A 25891-nucleotide genomic window follows, 5' to 3' on the forward strand; every position below is an offset into this window, starting at 1 on the left:
CTGTTTGATTACGATCTGAGTCTTAATGCGGTCCGTCTGTTATGGTGGCCAAAATGGCCCTTATGTTTATATTTGTACATATGATCGGCGATGTGCATTCCGCCGCTTCTATTTGTTCCGATATGACATTTTGGTATGCGACCGCTTAAGACAAGTTTTGTTTGAAATTATGTTTAAAATAACTATTATGAAATCTGAGTTAAGCTTTGATTTGACGATTTGGCTCGTATGTCCGTTTGGGGTGCCCAAGTAGGGCGCCAGTCGCGGCCCACGGGGATGGGTCGTGACAAAAGTGGTATCAGAGCGGTTTGTCCTCGGAATGTCTACAGGCCGTGTCTCGTAGAGTCTTGTTTATCGGTGTGTTGTGCACCATATCTATAAACAGGAGGCTACAGGACATTTAGGGTGTTACTTTTCTTTGGATCTTAGATCGTGCGATAGAGCCAGCTGTAGGAAATGAATTTCTTATTCTAACCATTGATTGCAGCTGGATAGCGGTATCGACGTAAGACAACGACTGCTGATATTGGAAGCTACATAGTACTCAGCTAAGCAATGGTATGAAAGACGTATGCTGGGTAAGGTATTCTGAAGTATGATTAAAACATAAAGTCGAACATTGAAAGGAGAAATAGAACATGAAAAGTGTAGCAGGTGCAGTTGAGTTGGGCATGTGAGGTAAGTCACGACATCTGTATACTTCTATCTATAATTGTTAGCCCCGTGTGGCTATGATGTGATATGATATGATATGTATATACGTATATGTGTTGGCCCTGTGAGGCATGGTTGGTATTCCCTGTGTACAGGTTTTGGGGTAGTAAGAAATACAGCAGAACCTTAGCCCAAATATTTTCTAGAGACACGAAAGGGAAAATTAGATATAAATTCCCAACATATCTTAAAGGTCGATACCGATAGGATAAATCTATTATGGTGGATTAAAAGTTTAAGAGGTACCCTCCATGTCATTTGTAAGAAGCATTGCCCTTATCGGAAAAAAAAATTTATCTCGAGAAAGCATATACGAGTAACAAATTCGCAATTTATTTGGAGGGACCAGAAATATGTTCCAACCCATTTTGTTTTAGCACGGCCCATGTGAAGGGCAAGAATGTCCGACGATCAAGTTTCCTCTAATTGAAAGAATACAAAACGTATGACAAGCAGTTGAGAATTGAGCGGTTCGCTCTCGGCTTAAGTATATAGATATATATAACCGTGGAGGTAATTATGTGAATTAGGCATTAGAAGATTCCGCGAAGTTCGTCGGACTCTAGCTTCGTTTTGCTGGTGGTCGGAAGATACCCTACAGTAACATTTCATTAATTTTCCTCGAACTGGTTGAAGATGGAATTTGTGGAATAAAAATTTAAACTCGTAGGCTGTCTGGAATTATACATATATGCATGAAGGTAAATATTGAGGGTTTACAGGGGGCGACACGGTGATCATAAAGTCAGAAAAGTAATAGAATTCTCGTTAGGCCGGGGTGGGACCCGCTACGGGAATGTTTTGAAAAATTGTTAAGACCCCGATTGGTCTTAAATTGCGTGACAAAGGCTGTGCGGGGCAACCGGTGTAATTATACCGGTCTTAACGTGCCTAAATTCAATAAAGTCGAAAGGTTAAGCGTGCCAGGGCCAGAGCAATTCTGGGATGGGTGACCCCTTGGGAAATGTACAAAATTTTTGCAAACTTAGATATGAGAGACGAATAGGAAATTCGGGGTGACCAAAAGGGAATCAGGATGTGTGGTATGGCTAGAAACTTTATAGGGCCACACGAGCTGAGACGGATTAGATTGCTAAAACGGGAAGAAAAAACAGCGCAGCTCTGAAACTAGGGTAAGTATGAACAAGTGATTGAAGACGTATTGTAAAAGAAATGGTAGTGATATATATGTGTATGTATAGGGCCCCATTTATGACTGTGTTGATTGATTGGCGGATCTTGATAGCCATTATTGTAATATATGGAAAACATTAACCGACCAGAATCTATGAGATAAAATGAAAAGTATGGTACAGATGTTACGAAATAAACTAAGATTCATTTTGCTACCGGTTGAGATTGGAAGATTCTAATACGACGATGGTTGGAAAGAAAAGAGAATGACTGAGTGGAAGGTAATCAAATGTCAGAAAAAAGTGAACCGTAAGAAACATAATTAAGTAGAACCTCTAAAAGAGTCAGCGGGGAAAACACGAAAATTATTTGCGAAAACGGACTAAAATGAAGCAGTGCAGGACAAAGGAAACCTATGGTATGGAATGATGAATCGTGTGTGTATCGAGTAATTCAAATATATAAAAAAAAATAGAACAACGGATAAGGAACGGGTGTGAAAGAAGGGATAACTTGGCCAAATCATCCAATGAGGAGGAATATAATTATTAACAGATAAATTGCTATACTAATTACGTCATTTGATTGTCAGCTATCGGATAAGATTGTGTGCTATGTAATTATGATTCTGTTAAGGTTTTGTATGAAGATAATCAAGTTGTAGGTTAGAAAGAAAAGATACGAATATGATGTAAGTATAACCCCAAAAAGGGGGACCGAAGGGGAGTAAGCAAAGTAAGTATACATGGAAGTGATTGAGATACAGAAGATTGAAGCGATAAAGGACTGGCTTAGGCCTTCGACATCTACTGAAATATGTAGTTGTTTGAGGATAGTCAGATTATGGCCTATGTTCCCCGGCAGCTCAGACCGCACGAGGAAACAATATTTCGCTCATGATCTGGAATTAGCTACGGTGATTCATGCTTTAAAGATGTGGCGACATTACTTATATGGGGTCCGCGTTGACAGTTATACGGGCCCTAAGAGCCTCCGGTATATTCTAAGCCAAAAGGAGCCGAATTTGCGGCGGAAAAGGTGGTTCGAATCATTGAAAGATTATGATGTTAATATTTTGTGCCACCCTAGAAGGGCTAACGTTGTGACAAACGCACTTAGTCGTGAACCTATGGACGACTTTGACCGGCGTACATTCATAGACAAAGAATTGGTTTGTAAAACTTATCAGTCGGCTAACCTTGGAGTCCGTTTGGTCGGTTCTGAAGATATCCAAATTTTTGTCTGGGAAGCTGTAGAATCATCGATTATGGAAAAGGTAGAACAACATCAGTTTGAGGAGTCTATTCTGGTATGGTAGAGAGACGACCTTGGACAATGAAAAAGCCCCAGCTCGAGGTTTTACCGGATGAGTATTGTTATACCGAGGCAGATTATGTGTGCCCGACATCGTAGGGCTGCAACGGTCAATTCTGAGCGGAGCGCATAATATTTGGTATTCTGTTTGTCCCAAATCCGCTAAAAGGTACCATGACCTCGGATGTCTATACTGATGGAATAGCATGAAACAGGACATCGCAAGGCTCATTGCCCAGTGCCCGAATTGTCAGCAAGTCAAAATTGAGCATCAGAAACCGAGCGGACTGTTTTAGGGAATGGAAATTCTGATTTGGATGTGGGAGATAATTAATATGAATCTCATTATGGGTTTGCCTCGCACTCCGCGGAAGTATGATTTCCATATGGGGTATGGTTAATAGGCTGACAAAAATCAGTCCATTTTCTCCCCGCCAGAACCACTTATTCGGTTGAGAATTATGCCAGACGATATATTAAAGAGATGATAAGACTTCATGGAGTCCATGTACTTATTATAACCGACAGAGGTGCTCAGTTTACGGCTGACTTATAGAGATCGTTCCAGGAAGGACTGGGGGACTCAAGTGAGTTTAGCACAGCATTTCATCCTCAGTCTGACGGACAGGCTGAGTGTACCAATCAGACACGGGAAGATATGTTGCGGGCCTGCGTTATTGATTTCAGAGGTAGCTGGGATGATCATTTGCCGCTTACTGAATTTGCTTATAATAATAGTTATCGTTCCAGCATCCTGATAACACCATACGAATATGAGGCCCTATATGGTAGAAAATGCAAATCTCCCATTGATTGGTTCGACGTGGGTGAAACAGAACTAATCGGATCAGGTACGGTTCAGCAAGCAGTCGATAAGGTAAAAATTCACCCGGGAATGGTTATTGATTGCCCAGAGTCGACAGAAATTACATACAGATACACGACGTCGACCGTTAGGGTTCTGGATTGGCGACTGGGTATTTCTGGAAGTGTCTCCTATGAAGGGTGTGACGAGATTTCGGTGGGTAAGCTTAGCCCGCGGTTTATCGGGCCGTATCAGTTTATTCGGAAGGTAGGTGAGGTCGCCTATGAGCTAGACTTACCATCTGATCTGGAGGCAGTATATCCGGTATTCCATGTATCCATGTTCCGTAAATGTGTTGGTGATCCCTCCAGAATATTTCCAGTGGATGATATTTCAGGATGGAGGAATTGTCTTATGAAGAGCAACCTGTAGCTATTATGGATTATCAGGTGAGGAGGCCGCGTACCAGGGACATACCCTCTGTTAAGGTCTTATGGCGAAACAATAATAGGGCAGAGATGACCTGGGAAGCATAGGACGAAATGAAGAAAAGTATCCTCATTTATTCTCTACGCCTACAGGTAGTCTAAATTCCTAAATTTGTATATTGATTGGTAAGTAATTTACGTGTGCTACTCATAAGAAGAAACTCCCCCCCGAAACGCTTGTGAGACCCTATAATGCTAATTTAACATTCGAGGACGAATGTCCTAGAGGGGGGGAGAATGTTATATCCCGTGTTTTTGCGCATTTGGAAAACTTGGAATAATCTTGCTTTGTAGGAAATGAAGGCTATGTTCCTATTTTGTTTAATATATGTGTGACATACATGAAAAATATTGATGCGGAAGTACGGAGGAAAGCTAAGGGCGAAATTGGAATTTCGGAAATTAGTTTCGTGAATTATAAAATATGATCCTTAATTAGTTGGGCTCAAAAAAAAAAAAAAGAGAAAGAGAAGCCCAATTTAATAGGGGTGGCCGGCCATGAAGCCTTGGCCCAAGCCCAAGTTATTAAATTTATCATGTGATCAATAATTATAAGAAGGATAGACCTTCAAGAAGACTCTTGAAACAAAGCAAAAGAAATGGAAGAGCAAGAGAGGGGTTTCGGCCCCCTTCAAGAAAAGAGAGAAAAACAAATTCCAAGTCCATTAATCTTGATCCAAAAATCATAATTTTCTAGCAATATTACTAATTCAAGGGTGCTCTTCAATACTGTTTTCTGTATACGAGAATAAGGGACACCGTGGGGGTGGAGCCGATTGTATTCGGCGTCAGTAAATGTGAGCAAAAGGTACCGTTACTGAAATGTACTGTTTTCTGTACACGAGAATAAGTAATATATAAATGTTAATTCTTATGCTTATGAAAAGAAACGTTTCAAAGACGAAAGGACAAGCCTACATGACAGCCGGCCTGAAAAGGGGCCTTCCTATGCACAGGTTACTTTCTCGCCTCGTTATATGCCCTGTGACTCCATGATATTATTAATCGTACTCTATGTTACTGCTTGTATTATTTTATATGCCTTACATACTCGGTACACTATTCGTACTGACGTCCCTTCTTGTGGACGCTGCGTTCCATGCCGCGCAGGTCAGCAGACAGGTGGACTTGATCCTTAGGAGCTCTGCCAGCAGTACTCTACAGCGCTCCAGTCGTTCCGGAGCCATATTTCAGTGGTACTATTTTGTGTATATATAATCTCGGGCACGATAGTACTCGGCCCTTTCTATGTATAAGTGTACTATGTCTAGAGGCTCGTAGGCAGATATGTACAGTCAGTCAAGTATAGTTAGATATATGGTGTTTTGGCATGTTAATGTTGTTGTATAAAGTGCTAACGAAGTTTATTAGCCTATGTTCAGAATGACGCTGCTAATGTTAATGTTCAAAAAAAAAATATGGCTCTGTTTACGCGGCTTGCTAAGAGGTAAAGGTAACATGATAGATAAGGAGTGCTCGGTACAAGTATCGGGTACTCGTCACAGCCCCTAGTCGGGCCGTGACAGGAAAGGCTGTTCTTGAAGACAAATTGAAGGAAATCTTAGAGGTAAAACCTTGTGTAATCCTTTACTTCTCTTTAATCACAATCATCTTAGACCTTCCCCTTCCCTTTTCAATCCCTTAGAAATGGAATTTGATGGAGGGTTTTGGGAGATTTTTCTCTAAGAGTATACTTGATAAAGTGATGATGTTAATGTTAAAATATGATGAATCTAAGCTTAGTAATCATATATCTTTCACTTTTAAGGTTGAATTTCGAATTTGGAGAATTAGGGTTCATACCCAATTTGGGGGGTTTTACTAGAATCATATTTTGGGATAATTCTTGAGATAAATGAATAATTAATGATGGGGTTATGATTACCTAAAATTCAATTTGGTATTTTACCAGTGAATTTCTCGTTTCACCCTTGTAGGCCCGTTTTCCCCAATTTCTAGTGTTAAAATGGACCTAATTGATATCATAGCAATATTTTTATCATTATTCATGATTTCTAACTTAGAATTTGATTATGCTTAGACTACATTGGTTCTGAGCTTCAGAGAAAGGGCAAGACGATAGAGAGAGGGCAAGGCAATAGAGTGACTTGTTGGTGTTGCAGTTCGGCAGTCCAGGTAGGTTATGGTTTACCTTTGGTGAGACTTAGTATAGTGAATCGCATATTTAGATTATGATGTCGGAGACAACATGTGAACCTTCGGGTATGAAGTTGGGATGGGCATTGACTTAGGTTGGGCCCTGATGTGTGTTGGGACTAGCAGCCTGTTATGTGTGTTTGATTGTTTAATTGTGTTGGCTTGATGCTATGTTTAGTTGGTAGATAACGAAGGTCCCTTGTTTTCCTGATTTGGATAGCGTTGACATACCCGTTAGTGGTATTTGTACTTGATATATTATTGGCGCACCCGCTGTTGGTACTGTTATATCCCGTGTTTTTGCGCATTTGGAAAACTTGGAATAATCTTGGTTTGTAGGAAATGAAGGCTATGTTCCTATTCTTTTTAATATATGTGTGACATACATGAAAAATATCGATGCGGAAGTACGGAGGAAAGCTAAGGACGAAATTGGAATTTCGGAAATTAGTTTCGTGAATTATAAAATATGATCCTTAATTAGTTGGGCTCAAAAAAAAAAAAGAGAAAGAGAAGCCCAATTTAATAGGGGTGGCCGATTATGAAGCCTTGGCCCAAGCCCAAGTTATTAAATTTATCATATGATCAATAATTATAAGAAGGATAGACCTTCAAGAAGACTCTTGAAACAAAGCAAAAGAAATGGAAGAGCAAGAGAGGGGTTTCGGCCCCCTTCAAGAAAAGAGAGAAAAACAAATTCCAAGTCCATTAATCTTGATCCAAAAATCATAATTTTCTAGCAATATTACTAATTCAAGGGTGCTCTGGTATAATTTTTAAGGCAGGAAAGTACTTGTGTTGGCAAGTGGAAGTTTGAAGAAGTTGAAGAGAAAAGGTAAGGATTCATCCCATATTATTATGTTATGAAGGTTTGTTTGTGTTGTAGTGTATGGAAATGAGTAGAATTCATCAAAACATGGAAGTTTGCAAAGTGGGTATGGAATATGGTGCATGGCCGTGTATATATATACATTGTATGCTTATGGTGGATTGAATTTATGTTGTATTCTAGTTGTGTGTAGGATGGAATTCATATTGAAAATGAAAGTTGAATGAACTTGATGGAAGTTGGAAAAATAGTATGTGGCCGTGAGCCACTTTGTGGTGAAAGGGTAATGGATTAAATTCTATTTAGTTCGTTAGTTGCGTCGTTGTGACATTTACGACGTAAATGAAGGCTTAACGCCATAGGTTGGTGTCGAATTTTCATGTATGTCGTTATGGGAAATTATGCGTTTTAAGATAATTATTATGTAATCATGCAAGCAAAGGTCTAAAGTGGGAATTAATGTTGTTGCTAATGAATTTAGAAGGAAACAATGCAAGTTAGTAGGTTCGTCGTAGTTGATGATGTTTCGGATGGAATACGGAAAGTGACGAATCATTTGAACTTATGCATATTGTTTGGAACATTATTGGAATGTGTTTGAACAACCTTGAATGAGTAAATGTATGCCATAATGATGATGTTAGTTTGATGTTGTAAAGTTCGTATGAAGGTCGTCGCATTATGTAGAAAGGAAGAATGTTGACGTTAGGTTTATCTTGTTGTGATTTGTGATGTCTTTGGTATTGTGGGTTGTTGCAATGATATATTGAGCTGAGCTAAGCCTCGGGGATGCTATATGTATAGGGGAAGTGCTGCCGAAATTTCGGTAGACAACTATGAAGTTAAGAGAATTCTTAAAGTCTTGAAATTCCTAATTGGTAACTTTGACCATTTGTAGATTCTGAGCGAAACGGGATTCGATTTTGGACAAGCGTAAGGAGCGCGAAAGGTATGTAAGGCTACCCCATTCCTTCTTTTGGCATGTCCTAGGTATACTAGGTCGATATCGGAGCCTTGGAGGCCATTCTGTTCATGGAAATCCGAATTAGAAATTGGGTACTATTCATTCAATTCAATTGAAGCATAGAACTCTCATTTGTGTTAAAAAGTGATCTATTGTCCGAAACGTTTGTAAATGTATTCGAATTGCTTCGAAACTTCCACGTATGATCTCATAGACACCAAATGTCTGTAACTCATGTCCGCCACCTCGACTTGACCCGAGGTGGGCCCGCTAACTTCGAAACTCTTTTGTTTGCCCTATAAGGCTCATTTTTGTATAACGTCGGCAAAAGACTTTTGTTTATGAACTTGGCTGTTGTAAAATAATGTTTTGATTGCCACGATGTCCTAAATTATATTTTGAACCATAATTACCGTTTTGGAAATACTTTTGTGAGATGAACCCCGTTTTGATTAATTGTTCGAACTATTTTGACTAATGAGTCAACATGTGATTTTATCAAGTTGGCAAAAGTATTTTGACATATGAATTGCATTGTTTGCTCACGACTCCGCTCGTGCCCTTATTATAATTTCATTCACCGGTTCCCGGGCCGGTTATGATTCGTGCGCCCTATGATTAATTCGGTCGTATGCTGTGATACGGTTCCCGAGACCTCGCCATAGGGCCGGGTTCCGTTTGGAGTTATGCTGTGATATGGATTGTGATATGTTATGATGATATGTGTGTTCGGGGATGTACGAAGATTTGAACCTTCTGGTGTTATGCTGTGTGTGGCACCTGCGTCGGAGGGGTGACCACGTTCCTGAGCTTTGCATGATTTTTATCTGCATTATGTACATACGTTTTGGTACAGATTTTGATATACTGGTCAGTATTCCCTTTTTGTGTCCTGTTTGGTTTCAGTTATGATTTACACTTCTGCACTCTATGCTTTACATACTCAGTACATCTTTCGTACTGACCCCCCTTTCTTCGGGGGCTGCGTTTCATGCCCGCAGGTACAGACGCCGGTGATCCACCACTGTAGGCTCCCCGTCCTGCTATTACAGAATGCTCCTTTTGATTCGGAGCCCATATGTCGGTATAAATATTTTGTGATGTATATGTATCTGTATATTTGACTATTTGGGGTACGGCGGGGCCCTGTCCCGTCATATGTTTTCGTTTTGTATTTGTAGAGGCCTATAGTCATGTTTGTGGGTCGAGGGTCCTATATATGTCTATTTGATTACGATATGTGTCTTAATGCGGTCCGTCTGTTATGGTGGCCAAAATGACCCTTATGTTTATATTTGTACATATGATCGGCGATGTGCATTCCGTCGCTTCTATTTGTTCCGATATGACATTTTGGTATGCGACCGCTTAAGACAAGTTTTGTTTGAAATTATGTTTAAAATAACTATTATGAAATCTGAGTTAAGCTTTGATTTGACGATTTGGCTCGTATGTCCGTTTGGGGTGCCCAAGTAGGGCGCCAGTCGCGGCCCACGGGGATGGGTCGTGGCAGGTAGTTGAGATTATTGATATATTATTGGCATTGTCACGACCCAACCCCGTAGGCCGTGACTAGTGCCCGAGTTGGGCACTCGTATACATATATGTTATCTATAATCAATTCACAACTAAACATAATTTGGAATTTAAAGAAACAGAATGTCATCTCAAAACTGTCACATATTTATATATCAACGCAACCTGCCTCCTGAGCAGTGACAACATCAATAGATAACGTCGAACACAAGTCGACAAGGTTGTCATAACGTGTGGGAACGCCCCAACTATATATACGCAAGCCGACAAGGCTTCCACTACACACAACATCCCAAAATATACATATACGCAAGCCGACAAGGCTGCCACTACGAATAGGAACGTCCCAAAACATAAATCATGCTAACACAGCTGATCAACGTCTATTTACAACCCACACATATGTCTACAAACCTCTAAGAGTAATGACGAAGACATATGACGGGACAGGGCCCCGCCGTACCCCTGGATAAACATTTACATATATCAAAGATTTGTACCAAACGTCTTGGCTCCGGAACAACGGAGCACTCTAATACAGCTGAGTAGAAGTCCTATACTGATGGGTCACCAACTGGCTATCTGTACCTGCGGGCATGAACGCAGCCCCCCGAGGAAAGGGGGTCAGTACGAAATATGTATTGAGCATGTAAAGCATGAAATATAGTAAATAGGATCATACTGAGACAAGGAGTGTAGAACCCAGTACAATAACCAAAAAACCATAAGACTTACCTTTGAACATAAATCATACGTGTCAACATCATACTCATACCGTCATAGGACTTAACGACATAACTAGATAATCATCCTGTACATAAGCATATATAACGTGTCCCGGCCCTCTAGTGAGGGGCTCGGTAAATAAAATCATCATATACATGTACATATAACGTGTCCCGGCCCTCTAGTGAGGGACTCGGTGAATAAAATGATCATATGCCATCCTGGCCGCCATCCCCATATCATCATGTCATCATATCATCATATAAATATATATATATATATATATATATATATATATATATATATATATATATATATAACGTGTCCCGGCCCTATAGTGAGGGACTCGGTGAAATTATGTAGTGGATCTGTGCACGAAAACATGTCCTGGCCCGGGACTCAGTGAAGGATGTAACGGTAAGCACGAGCAGACTGATAAGCAACCATATACATACAAATCATCTTTTGAGACTCAATAGATAAGTAGACTAATCAGCTCTCAAGTATCAGGATAATAGTCATATTAAGTTCTTTCTAAATGTCATCACGAACTATAACAAGGAACGTCTAGGGATCATATACATGTATCAAATTAACATGAGATAGCTTATGAAAGTCAAGTACACCTCTAATTATGGAATTCTTTAAGAATAGGAACTTCTCTACATCATATATTAGTCGATCATATACTAGACTCGAGGCAATAGCTCGACTATCCTGAAAGTTCTAACGTCAAGAAACGAATAAAATCATGAATCATGCTTGGAACTAGATAGTAGAATTACCCCAAGGCTCATATTATATCTTACTTACGTCTAGGACATGCCAAAAGAAAGAAGGGATAGGCTTTACATTCATCGTCGCTCTTTTAGCCTATTTATATAAAAGTAACGTTATCGTTAGTAACTATATTTTCTAGTCCACAATTCTACAACTCATTTCTTATTGAACCTATATTTTAGTTTATATCTTCTCGTTTAGGGTTTTCTATCAATTAGGGACTTAACGAAAATCGGGCAGCATTTCCTCTATATAACTTGCCTAACCCGAACTTCCAATAATCTCTGATTTTTTTGCAACAATACCAACAACAACGATAACAGGGATAATCATATCAAGTCCTTAAAATCCAGCCTATAAAACAATTCATAACAACCCACATGATAATAGTAACAACTTATCCAGTTTCCGATATAGCTTTTGTAATTCTCGTCCCACGGTATAATTATGACCTGGATGAATTTAAATACACGTAGGAGAGGAGAATTATTACCTTATATGCCAAGAAATAATCTTCTTCCTCCTTACTTCACTTCGAAGAAAGCCCGAATTCAACAACACGATAAGACGGAAAAACGAGATTGAAGCGATGTGCAAAACCCAAAAAAAAAAAACGAATAACGTTGTTGCTTAAACTTCCAAATACTGAATGTGCTAGTACGTTTCTGCCCATATCACCCTTAAATTCACGATGCAACTATATAAATTAGCTGCTGCCCTTATCTTTCAAAAGTAAACTTTCTAATTTATGTTGACAAGAATGAGCATGCGTTTATATCCCTACACTAGCAAAACAAAAAAAACATTGCTGGAACCTATATTATTTTTCCAAGTGATAAATATAGTTGTTGCCTACTAAGTGGGCAGTGGGGTCCACTTCCTTTTGCCACTACTTCCACAACGTGACATGTAGGCTTTAGATGCCACTATTTGAAGGTTGCTTGGTGTCTTGCCACCATGGTGCCATGTGGCCATTAATCTTCATACAACTTTATTCAATAATCCATATTTCTCCAATTTTATTCCACTTTTAACCAATTACACACATAATTATTTTCTTGTCCTCAACTCACTTAAGTAGAAATTATTTTTAATACACTTCATATACTCATTGTCATGACCATGTGACATAGCACTAGTCCATACCCCTTCATTTTCCACACATAAAATATAATTTCCAAATTACCGTCGTCACACTTGTTAAGGCCCAAATTATTTTTGGACTTCATTCCTCACATATACCAAGTTCTTGATTTTCATGCTTGAATATAACCAAATTCTCTGGACTCGGATAAATTTCCTCATATTGGACGGTTCACTTTCCTATTCCAAAAATACGGAATATCATAGCTTGGACCGTATTCCACTCAAATAAATTTTAAACCTCGACGACACTTATTTTATCCGATTTGTTTAACTTCTAATCCTTATGATATCTGTACTCACTCTAACCACTTATAATCTTAGGGAATAACCTCTTTTCCATTACTAGTGTCATTTAACTCGCACACTTTCCAAAGCATAAAAATACGGGATGTAACAAGCATATCCGCTGTTGGTACTTGATTATATATGTTGGCATACCCACTGTTGGTAATGTGATGTGATGCATTGTTGGCGTACCCCGTAGAGGAACTTATGATATTGAGCTTGCTTGTTGATAATTGACATATGCATTGCACGCATTCTCTCATAATTATCATGCATGGCCGATATGCGATGATGATCTGGTATCGTTGATTGAGTGAAACTGATATTTGATAAACTCTTTTACTTGAGTGATTATGAAAAAGGCCGATGTCAGAAGATCCATTCAAGAATCATTGTCTATATGAAACTGACACTTGATAAACTCTTTTACTTGAGTGATTATGAGGAGGCCGATGTTTGAGGTTCAATTCCGGAATCGTTGATTTATGAAACTGATATTTGACAACTCTTTGGAGTGATTGTGAGGAGGCCGATGTCTGATGGTTATATTCGAGCATCGTTACTGCATGGCCGTTTCCGATGTTATCCCGGATTCGATTGTAGTGCATGGGCTCCGCGGGTCCCCCAGAGTGGTGCCGGTGAGACTCCTCCTGTGAGCAATTAGCCAGGGTCCCGTCTGTCTGTTTGGCAAAGATCCGGGATGGGTAGCATAAAGACTTTGCCAGTCACACTGGGTTGTGCTGCCGAGACGTCGATATTTTCGTCCGGAGTACACTTGTACATCTCATTTGAATAGCATGGCATGGCATCACATTCATACCATCATTGTATTGCGTTGCATTATGACTTGAGTTAGATGTCATGATGATTGTATTGTGACGATTATGGTGTTGATTCTATTGTGTTGATTGTTCCAGGATTAGTTATACTCAGACTTATTATATTGGGGGTTAGATACTTATATAGGTGTTGATGGATACTCGGTTACGATTATATTGTTCCATGCATGATTGGTTTACTTATTTATCTGCGTTATTTTCTGAATTGTTTTAACTATGCTTAGTTGGTCTATAATGCCTACCAGTACTGTTGTTTGTACTGACCTGCACTTGCTACATTCTTTTATGAATGCAGAGTATCTAGCCGGATTGTTACACCTCGAAATTTTTTCATGTCATTGCATAGTAAATAGACTAACGCAGGGCAAGAAGTATACGGTGTTTCCATAAGTAAGAAAGGTTATTTAACCATTCTAATTAAAATTCCAAAGATGTTGGAAGTAAGAGGAGAAGGTTCCTTAAGGAAGGCAAAGCATATGTTGTATTTTGGAAAAGTTCCGTAAAGTACCGAGCTAATGTTGACTTAATTATGTCTTAAGGAAGAGTTATAACGATCTTTAGATTGGTAGTGAAGTGTTAAACAAGAGTCAAGAAGGTTCATAAGGATTGGAGATCAAACGAATGATGAAAATCATTTCAGGGAAATGGGGTTATACGACCGACTTATACGGTCCATATAACATTATACGGTCCGTATAAGGGTCCGCATAACACCCAAAAGGAATATGTTTTCCCTGATGGTGAACCACGGACACTTATACGGACCGTACAATTTTATACGGACCGTATAAGTGGTCCGTATAATGCCCGACGGGCTGATTAAGATGCAAGTATAAATACATGTTCCCACTTCACTAATTTCATTTTGTACACTTCTCCATATCTCTCAAGACCCCTAGAAGGTTCTACATACTTCATCTTCAAGAATCTAAAGGAAATCAAAGATCAATATCATAAATTCGAGTGAGTCAAGTGCAAGAAGCTTGTTAGGGTTCATCCAAGATAAGAAATCTCTTTGGAAGTGGAACTAGGGTTGTGCTCAAGTGAAGTGTTTCCACTCAAAGATCATTCCCACACTATCAAAGGTATGTTTATGATCATTCCATGTTATTTAAAGCTTTGAGAGGTTGAAAGACTTAGATTATGGAAGAAAATAGGAAATGGGTTACAAACATGAAAAAGTGACATTGTTAAGTAATAGCTTAGTATGAATCATGATTCTTGATATGTTGTGATTATAATTATGTTATAGATAATGTTAAGAACATGGGAGAAACATTAGATAAGGATGAATGTGATGATGTATTATGATCATGATTATGGATGACCTTGAGAGGAAATTGTGGGAGTTGGATAATGATGAACTTGACAAGAGTTAGTTATTATGATATTATGAATGTTATCATTGATGATTGGGAGTTAATATATGATATGGAGGAAGTCGGATAAACAAAGGAGGTGCTGCCAAAATTTTCTCTAGCTTAGTTCAAGTATGCTTAAGCTATCGATTATCTAATGTTAGTATGAACTCTCTTAAAGGTAAAAACATGAACATTGGAGGAGACCGTTCAAGTGACAGAATAGCTAAACAAAAAGGTATGTAAGGCTAGCCGCTTCCTTTCTAAGGCATGAATCTCATGATATGAATTCCCATTTTCTCTTCATGACTTTCTTATATTCAGGAAAATATGAGTTAACGTTATAGAGCTTCTTATGAGACAAAAGAATAAGAGATGTGTTAAGAATATGATAACGATGATGATGAGTTTAAAGCCTAGAGATCCTAAAGCTTATGATACGATACTCTTACGAAGCTAAAGATCCTTATACTATCCTTTAATGTTATTCATTTATTGCTAGACCCACCTTATGATGCTAGTTCTTGCAAGGTGAGGTATGATGATTATGATTTTCCCATAATGGAATCGGGGGTTCTCGCCCTTACGTCACCCCAACATGATTATAGACAATCTATGAGTTCTAATGCATGTGTTATGACGAATGTATGATGATGACAAGTTTATGATGAGCATATGATGTTACGAATCCACCGAGCCTATAAGGCCGGGCATGACACCGCTAAGGTGGGCTGCATATGATTACACCGAGCCTATAAGGCTAGGCATGACACCGCTAGGTCGGGCTGCTTATAGTTACACCGAGCCTAGAGGGTCGAGCATGACACCACTAGTGGACGGCGTATGATAGTTACCCGGACGGGTTAACGACGATGGTACATGTGATATGTTGATGTAAGTGATATGTATAAAATGCATTTACTCTTAAAGGCTAATCAGGTTATATCTTCACCTCATGTTCATGATTTCTTTATTATGCTAGTTTCTTTTCATGCCTTACATACTCAGTACAATATTCGTACTGACGTCCGTTTCTTTGGACGCTGTGTTCATGCTCACAGGTAGGCAGGGAGACGGTGCAGATCCATAGGAGATATCAGCAGACTCACAGGAGCACTCCTGTCACGACCCAGCCCCGTGGGCCGCGACTGGCGCCTTACTTGGGCACCCGGACAGACAAACATACCAAACCGTCATATTATAGATTATCTCAGATCTCATATTAATCATTAAAACAAATTTAAAATCAAATATTATCTTAAGCGGTCACGCTTGTAAAGATATCATATTCAAAGCCAAAAGGAGCGGCGGAATACACATCGCCGATCATATATACTGATGCAAACATATAGGCCGGTTTGGCCGCCATAACAAATAGGACCGCATTAAGATATGAATCATAACCAAAATGAGTACACATAGGACCCACGACCCACATATATGACTACAGGCCTCTACAAATCCAAAACGAAGACATATGACGGGACAGGGCCCCGCCGTACCCAAATAGTCAGATATACAGAAGTATATACATAGCAAAAGATGTATGTACCAAAAGTGGACTCCGGATCAAAAGGGAGTACTCCGAAATAGCAGAAAGTGGAGCCTACAGTGGTGGATCACTGGTATCTGTACCTGCGGGCATGAAACGCAGCCCCCGAAGAAAGGGGGTCAGTATGAAGGATGTACTGAGTATGTAAAGCATAGAGTACAGAAATATAAGCCACAACTGAAAACAAACAGGATACAAAAGGGGAATACTGAACAGTATATCAAAATCTGTACTGAAAACGTATATACCTAATGCAGATAAAATCATGCAAAAGCTCAGGAACGTGGTCACCACTCCGACGCTGGTGCCACACACAGCATAACACCAGAAGGTTCAAATCTCCGTACATCCCCGAACACACATATCATCATAACATATCACCAGCCATATCACAGCATAACTCCAAACGGAACCCGGCCCTATGGCGAGGTCTCGGGAACCGTAACACAGCATACGGCCGAATTTATCATAGCGCGCACGAACCATAGCCGGCCCGCGAACCGGTGAACGAAGTCATAATAAGGGCACGAGCGGAGTCGTGAGCAAACAATGCAATTTATATATCAAAACACCTTTTGAAACGTGATAATATCATATGCTAACTCATTAGTCAAGTAGTTCGAACAATTAGTCAATACGGGGTTCGTTTCACAAAAGTATTTCCAAAGTAGTATTTATGGTTCAAAATATAATTTAGAATATCGTGGTAGTCAAAACATTACTTTATGATAGTCAAAATTCATAACAAAAGTGCTTTGCCGACATTGTACAAAATGAGACTAATAGAGCAAACAAGGGACCCTCGATGCTAGCGGGCCCACCTCGGGTCAAGTCGAGGTGGCGGACATGAATAACGGACATTTGGGGTCTACGGAATCATACATGGAAGTTTCGAAGTGATTCGATTACATTTACAAAATTTCCGGACATTTGATCACTTTTCAACAAAATATGAGTTTTATAATTCAATTCAATTGAATGAATAGTACTCAATTTCCAATTCGGATTTCTAGGAACAGAATTGCCCTCGGGACTCCAATATCGACCTAGTATACCTAAGACATGCCAAAAGAAGGAATGGGTAGCCTTACATACCTTTCTCACTTCTTACGCTCGTCCAAAACTCAAATCCTGTTTCGCTCAGAATCTACAAATGGTCAAAGTTACCAATTAGGAATTGCGAGACTTTAAGAATTCATTTAACTTTATATTTGTCTACCGAAATTTCAGCAGCACTTCCCCTATACATATAACATCCCCGAGGCTTATCTCGGCTCAATATCAACAACAACAACCCCACAATACCAAATGAATCAAGAATCACAACAAAATAGGTTCTAGCATCAATATTCTTCCTTTCTACATAAAGCGACAACTTCCATTCAAACTCCACAATATCAAACTAATATCCACATTATCATATTCATTTACTCATTCAAGGTTATTCAAGTGTATTCCAATAATATTCCATGCAATATACATGAATTCAAGTAATCCGCCACTTTCCATATTCTATCCGAAACGTCAACGACTACGACGAACCTACTAACTCGCATTGTTTCCTCCCAAATTTATTAACAACAACCATAATCCACATTTAAAGTCTTACTTTCACAATTATATAAAAATCATATAAAATCACATAATTTCCCATATCAACATACAACCAACTTCAATGCCAACTCACTTCGTTAAACCTTTATTTACGTCATAAATGCCACAACGACACAACTAACAAACTAAATAAAATACAATTCACCACTCCCATTCCACCATGGCTCACGGCCACACACACTACTTCACACACACACACACACGGCCTTGCACACACTCACACCAATTTCATAATTCTCATCTAGTTCCAATCCTTACAACATATATATTTATTCCATAACACAAAAGGATAGATTTCTTACCTTTTTCTTCAAACTTCCACTTGCCAACACAAGCACTTTCTTGCCTTAAAAATTATACCATGTTGAAGAGCATCCTTGACTTAGTGGGAATACAACAAGAAAAAATAAATTTGGAACAAGATCCATGGACTTGGGAATTTTTTTTTCCTTTTCTTGAAGGGGCCGAAACCCCCCCTCTCTTGCTCTCTTTCTTTGTTTTGTTTTAATTCTTGAATGATCTAATGGATAAGCACTTATATCATTATCTCCTCATATTTATCACATGGAATTTAATTCATACTTGGGCTTGGGCCAAGCATCATGGCCGGCCACCCCTACTACTTTGGGCCTCAATTTCTCTTTTATTTTTTTGAGCCCAATTGATTTATGGATCTTATTTGTAATTCCCGAAACAAATTTCCAAAATTCCAATTTTGCCCTTAGCCTTCCTCCGTATTTCCGCATCAATATTTTTCATGAATATCACACATATATGAAATAAAATCAAATATAGCCCTCATTTCCTACAAAGTAAGATTATTCCAAATTTTTCTGAATGCGCAAACACGGGATATAACAACTCCATTATTCCGCAGGTGCTATTTTGAGAAGTTCTTTTTGTGTACATATATTTTGGGCACGATGCGGTCCTGTTCCATCTATATGTCTAGCACTCTAGTAGAGGCTCATAGATACGCATGTGTGGGTATTATGGTCTCACGATTTTCCCCATTGTATATATGTATTATTTTGATAGCCGAAGGGCTTATGTATATAAATGTAGACATGCTTGAAATTGAAAATGGTTTTCCTTAAGACTAGAAGGGTGAGAGTAATAGGTTAATGCAGAATAAGTATGATGATTAGTAGTATGAGTGGTGCTCAGTAGTCAGCTCCGCGTACCCGTCATGGCCCCCTAGTTGGGTCATGACACAGATCTACTTCTCTGACTCGTGGCAGATCGACTCCTCAGCTTCTACTTGAGTTTTCTAGGGCGAGCATGGCGTCCGCTGACCTCGAAGGCTCTTCTACTTCTTATGTATTACCTTTCTTCCAAGACATGATTTGAGACAATTATGTATTATTATTCAGACCTTAGTATTCGGAAATAGATGCTCTTGTATGACCAGACCAGATACTGGGGTGGATTCATTTACTTCCGTACTTATCCATATTATATTATATTGTGAGACTTACGTCATTTACTTCTTCCGCTATTTTATTATATTTTTTTATTGTGAACGTCGAGTGAAGGGTTCACCTACCGAGGTGGGAATGGTAGGTGCTCGCATGACCTAGGCTAAAATGGGTCGTAACATTGACAATCATCAAAACAAAAAGCACTTGGGCGTATCAATTTCCCCCCTTTTGATGATAACAATCTCATCGACAATGTTTCCTCTGAGAACCAGATCTCACTTGTTCCCCCTGCGAAGCAGACCATCATTGTTAAGGCACCTGCAATAACTAAGCAACATAATACCAATTTCAACTGGAAGACAAAAATTGCCACAGTATCATCACATATCAGTCTTCCAGTTCTTCCCCCTTGCTCAGCATATCTTCCCACAGTTGTGAATTTTTAGCACATTTATTCGACATGTATTCCCCCTTAATCACCGCACCTGCATACTGTCACGACCGAGCTAGGGGCCGCGACGGGTACCCGGGGCTAGCCACCGAGCACCGCTCGTTCTATTGCTCATTTTACTCATTTTATGCTCTTTTATCACATTTATACTCAAATCCTAGGAAAATCATATTTTATACGGAAACATAAGTACGGATATATATATATATATATATATATATATATATATATATATATATATATATATATATATGTATGTATGTATAAACATACGCCTCTCGGCTATCAAAATCATATATACACATGATAGCACCTTATGAGACCATCTAACCCACACTATGCATCTACGAGCCTCTACTGGAGTACTGAACATAAGGACGGGACAAGACCCCGTCATGCCCAAAAAAATATATATACATGGCTATATACACGAAAGGATAATCATAAGCACCTCCGGAACGAAGGAGTGCTTTCAATCAGCTGACAACTACTACGGATCTAGGTCGAGCTCGCCTCCATGTCTACCTGTGGGCATGAACACAGTGTCCAAAGAAAAAAGACGTCAGTACGAATATTGTACTGAGTATGAGAGGCATAAACAATGAAATAAGACGACGATATAAAAGAAATATCAATATGAAACATTTGTATCTGGCTGCCAATTATAAAATGGATAATGCATACTGTCTTACTCATACTCATCATCATATCATACATGCATAAATGTATAAGTATAAGTTGCCCGTCCATGTAGGAACGGTGTAATAATAGGTAACCTGCGTCCAGGTCTCCCGCGTCCGGGGTATAAGCTGCCCACTATAATGGTGTGTATATCTGCCCGACCATATAGGTACGGTGTAATATCATCATCATAATATGCTTATCATAGTACATGCATAAAGCTCAAGAATAACTCTACTCTATCGGGGTGACGTAAGGTCGTGATCCCCCGATTTCGTTATGGAACAATCATTGACATCCTGCCTCACTTTGAAGGAATTAGCATATAAGATGAGTGTAAGCAATAAATGGCATCATGAACATTATGGGATCATCACGTCATACATATTATAATATCTATTCTTTACTCATTACCTTGTGTAGCTAATTATGGACATAGACTCGTATTTTTCGGAACTTAAGGGATTCACGGATAAGAAAGAGAGTCATGCTATAATATTCATGCCATAGAAATAAAAGGACTAGCCTCACATACCTTTTCCGTTTAATTGGCTTAGCGTTCGCTTGTTTTCCTTCAATGTCACGTCTCTACCTTCAAGAGGGAATTCACACTATCGTTAGTTAATCGATTATAAGAACGTTCTACTATTTCTAGGGAACATTGGGCAGCATTTCCTTTGTTTCTACTACTTTTCCCATGTTTCATTCCAACTACAAAACATTCACAACAACACTCACAATATCACATCAACAATCGTCATTTAGCTACATTTACCACATTCCACCATTTTTCTCCAATTTGTTCACATTTATGGGTTTTAGCCCATCATCACATTTTATCATACATCACACCTATTTAATGGTCTACACGTCATTTATAACATATTTATACTCCCAACTCATGAACATTCGTAATTCAATCCGACTACCATTCAACTATGGCATTATTCACATTTTATGACCCATTTACTACACTCTTCTATAATCCCAGTGTTTCAATGTATAAATACTTCAATCATCATGAGAAAGTCATAAAACTTACCTTAGATGTGGAAGGAACGAGCCTTGATTAGAAATACTCTTCCATAGCAAAAACCCTACTTGACTTCCTTTGCAATTTCTTGGTGTAGATGAACTTTGATGAGTTTCACACTCTTGAATTCATGGATTTGGTGTTGTTGATCTTGATTTTCCTTTGATTCTCTTGTGTATGAATATTAGAGAGTATTATAGATGTTTCTTGATGTGTGGAGTGAAAATGAAATAAATGGAATGAAAAAGGGTCCCTTATACTTAACTTAAAATTTGATTTTTATGAACAGTAGTCGAGGTGCACAGTGGCCGTAAAGCCAGTTTACGGACTGTATTCTGGTTTACGGTCCGTCTTTCATGACCGTATTTAAGCATAACAGAACCAGAAAGGTTTGCTGGAGGTCATGGTGGTTTACGGTGACAGTTTACGAGCCGTATTTTGATTTACGGTCTGTATTCTGAGTCGTATTTAACCAATTAGACATTTGGTAGAAAGTTGAAGTTTTGGAATGTTGAAAGACGATAGCAGTTTACGGTCCGTAAACCACTTTACGGGCCGTATTCTGTTTTACGCCCAACTGGGCCGAAGTGCAAATCTGCAACTTTCGCATTTTCAAAACTCATAAGTAGTCATCCCCTTCTTAGTAAAACATCGTACACTCATACTCTTCGTTGGTCTATTCATTGTACGTTCACGGAGAAATTTCTGAGGTGTAACATTCTTCCCCCCTTTTGGAACATTCGTCCCGAATGTTATGTCAGCGAGGATTCTAGAAAATTTTTGCCAGAGTTTCCTTTATAATATGGCACTCATCGTGTCACAACAACCCATAATATCACATTACTGCCTCACAGGGCCCCAACACAATAAAATTCTGAGAAATGATGGGAGTAGGGGTGCTCAGATACTTTAATTATTACACTTCATTTAATGGATGCATACCTTATGTTGTTGGCGTTTCACTTTGAATTTCTCTCGGGTGTTGGAATAAATACGGGTATTTGAATTTCATCATTTCTTCCACTTCCCAAGTCATTTCTTCCCTGTTGTTATTTCACCACAGCACTTTGACTGAAGCTACTTCGTTATTTCGAAGTCTTCGCACTTGCCTGTCTAGAATGGCCATAGGCACTTCTTCGTAGGTTAGCTTTTCTGTCACTTGAACGTAGTCAATCAGAACAATCTTCGTAGTATCTCCAACACACTTGCGGAGCATCGAAAGATGGAAGACTGGATAAACTGATTCATGTTCCGAAGGCAAGTCCAATTCATAAGCTACACGACCCACATTACGGATAATTTTATAGGGTCCAATGTACCTTGGGCTTAACTTCCCTTTCTTGCCAAATCTCATCACCCCTTTCATTGGCGATACTTTCAGAAATACCCAATCATTAACCTAGAATTCCATGTCTCGTCAGCGGTTGTCCGCATAAGACTTTTGGTGACTTTGAGCTGTTAACAATCGGTCTCGGATCACCTTGACTTTTTTGACCGCTTGTTGAATCAATTCGGGGCCTATTGATGACTAGAATTAGGAATTTTAGCATATTGTGATCTTCATTGCAATTTAAAAAAAAAAAAAAAAAACATGAGCAGCCATGGCTGTTGGCTCACGGCCAGCAGTGGTTTAAAAAAAATTATTTTTCTTGCTTAGATTAGATTCTAAGGTAATTTGCAAGTCCAAGGAGGTGATAGCAACATTGGGTATTGAATTGAGGAAGAAGAAATGGTGCAATTGGTGCAAGTGAGTATAGAATTTGCTCCGATTAAATTAAGGTAAGATTTTCTAATTTTATGGTATAATTGGATGAATGGTGTTGTAATGGAAGGATTAAAATTGGATTAGATGAAATTGGAAGTATAAAATTGCATGAATTCGTTGATATTAGGAATTGTAGTTGTTATATGGAATTGTTGAGTTGAAAAGATTAAAAGTGTGGTTTATGTCATATGTTGTCATTGATATGGCTTCTAAATTTGGAAGGAAGAAGTGTATAACGTATCGTATATAACGCGTATGTTGGTCTGTTTGGCGTATGATCTTAAATGTTAATGATTTGGATTGGAAAAGGATTGAGAACGGTTATTGGATTGTTTGAGTTGTTTATGGGCTGAATTGTAAGGATTTGATATGGATATTTATATTACTGTCATTGTTGGTATTGCTGTGATCACAGAAGGTTAATTGGAAGTTCGGGTTAGGCAAGTCATATAGGGGAAATGCTGCCCGATTTCCGTTAAGTTCCTAACTAATAGAAATCCTAATCAAGAAAGTATGAATTGAAGAATGATTCCTATAGGTAATTTGTTGCAGATTTATAAGCTAGAAAGTATAGTTTACTAACGGTAGCGTTACTTTCATATTGAATAGGCTAAAGGGGCGGCGAAGCGAACTTGACTACGGTTAACCTATAAAAGGTATGTAAAGCTAACCCTTCTTTCTTTTTGGCATGATCTTTATGAAACAAACAGACGACGTATATATATGACTCCGAAGAAGCTCCTATTCTTAGAGCCACTAGGATGGCTAATGTTCTTGACTTCCAGAAGCTATTTCATTATGTCTTGATACGTGTATATGATTGCAAAAGTTCTATTTTAATATAATCCGTAGTGACATTCGAAAGGTACTTGATATGACTATTGTCTAAATTTTCAAATGATAGTTCATTTTGATTATCTTATTGAGTCTCAGATATGATTTAATTTGCATATGGTTTCTCACTACTCTACTCGTGCATGCCTCAATACATCTTTCACTGAGTCCCGGGCCAAGATACGTTCTCGTGCACAGTTTCACTGAATTGTTCACCGAGTCCCTCACTAGAGGGCTGGGATACGGTATATATATATATATATGATGTGATGATGTGATGATGTGATTATGGCGCCAAGGATGGTATGTGGAGATATTACAGGCAAGGCACGAGGCTATTAGTGTCACACCCTAACCTCCCTAGGGTGTGATGGGCACTCAACCCCATATCCGGAGCCGAGCGAACACACAGACTCTTATTACATACATAATCTCTTCAGGCTCTGAAATCAAATAAAAGTGAAATACATAGTAAGTTTTCAAAACAAAATCTTTCTTTTATCGTTGGTTCTGTTAATCAGTGAAAATGACAAACATAATAAATGCTTTTGGAACTTTCAGAAACAACTCAAATCTGTAATCACACGGAATTTGTAGCATAACATAAAATTACACATCGGCTGATGGAGCTGCTTACGAAACTGACATCCTATACCCACGACTCTGTCTGCAAAGCCTCTAACTTCGAACAAAACATTATAGCACACATACTCTGACTCGGCAGCACTCCAGGAGCAAATGGAGTTGCCACTCCAGCTGAAGCATCTTCTAGCAATGTCCTTTACTTATCTGGGTGTACCTGCGTGGCATGAAACGCAGCGCTAGAAGAAAAGGGGGTCAATACAGAATATGTACCGAGTATGTAAAGTATGGAATACAGAAAACAGAACCATAGTCGAAACAAACAGTACAAAAGTAAGTACATTTTCGGAATACCAAAATACTTAATTTTTCAGAATGCAAACCGTGTATACCGATGTCACGTGCCAGAAGAAGTACAGAAGATAAGTAGATCATCCAGAGTGCAAAAATGCGTACTTTCCAAACACAGACCGTGCGTGCCAACAGCGTATCTCATCATATACATATACACATAACTGATTCATATGTAACATAATAGTGCCGAGGAACATACAGCCCGATCTATATACATACATAACATATTAGTGCCGAGGAACGTTCGGCCCGATCCACAAATCTGTTTGCTGCGGAACGTGCAGTCCGATCCATATACATACATCATATTGCTGTGGCACGTACAGAAGGTTAGTACAGATAATAAGCACGATGTGCAGAATAACAAACAACTTACTGGAAACACGAATCATGCATGCCAAGAACGGTATCCGGCCCCTTGCGGGACCCGGGGAACGTGGTGCCACCCTGCCTTAGGCGCCACACACATCATCCTCCAGAAGGTTTGCTCCGAAATCTCCGTCACACACATCATAATATCACATCATAA

Source organism: Lycium barbarum, chromosome 2 (genome assembly GCF_019175385.1).
Source record: "Lycium barbarum isolate Lr01 chromosome 2, ASM1917538v2, whole genome shotgun sequence".
Lineage (NCBI taxonomy): Eukaryota > Viridiplantae > Streptophyta > Magnoliopsida > Solanales > Solanaceae > Lycium > Lycium barbarum.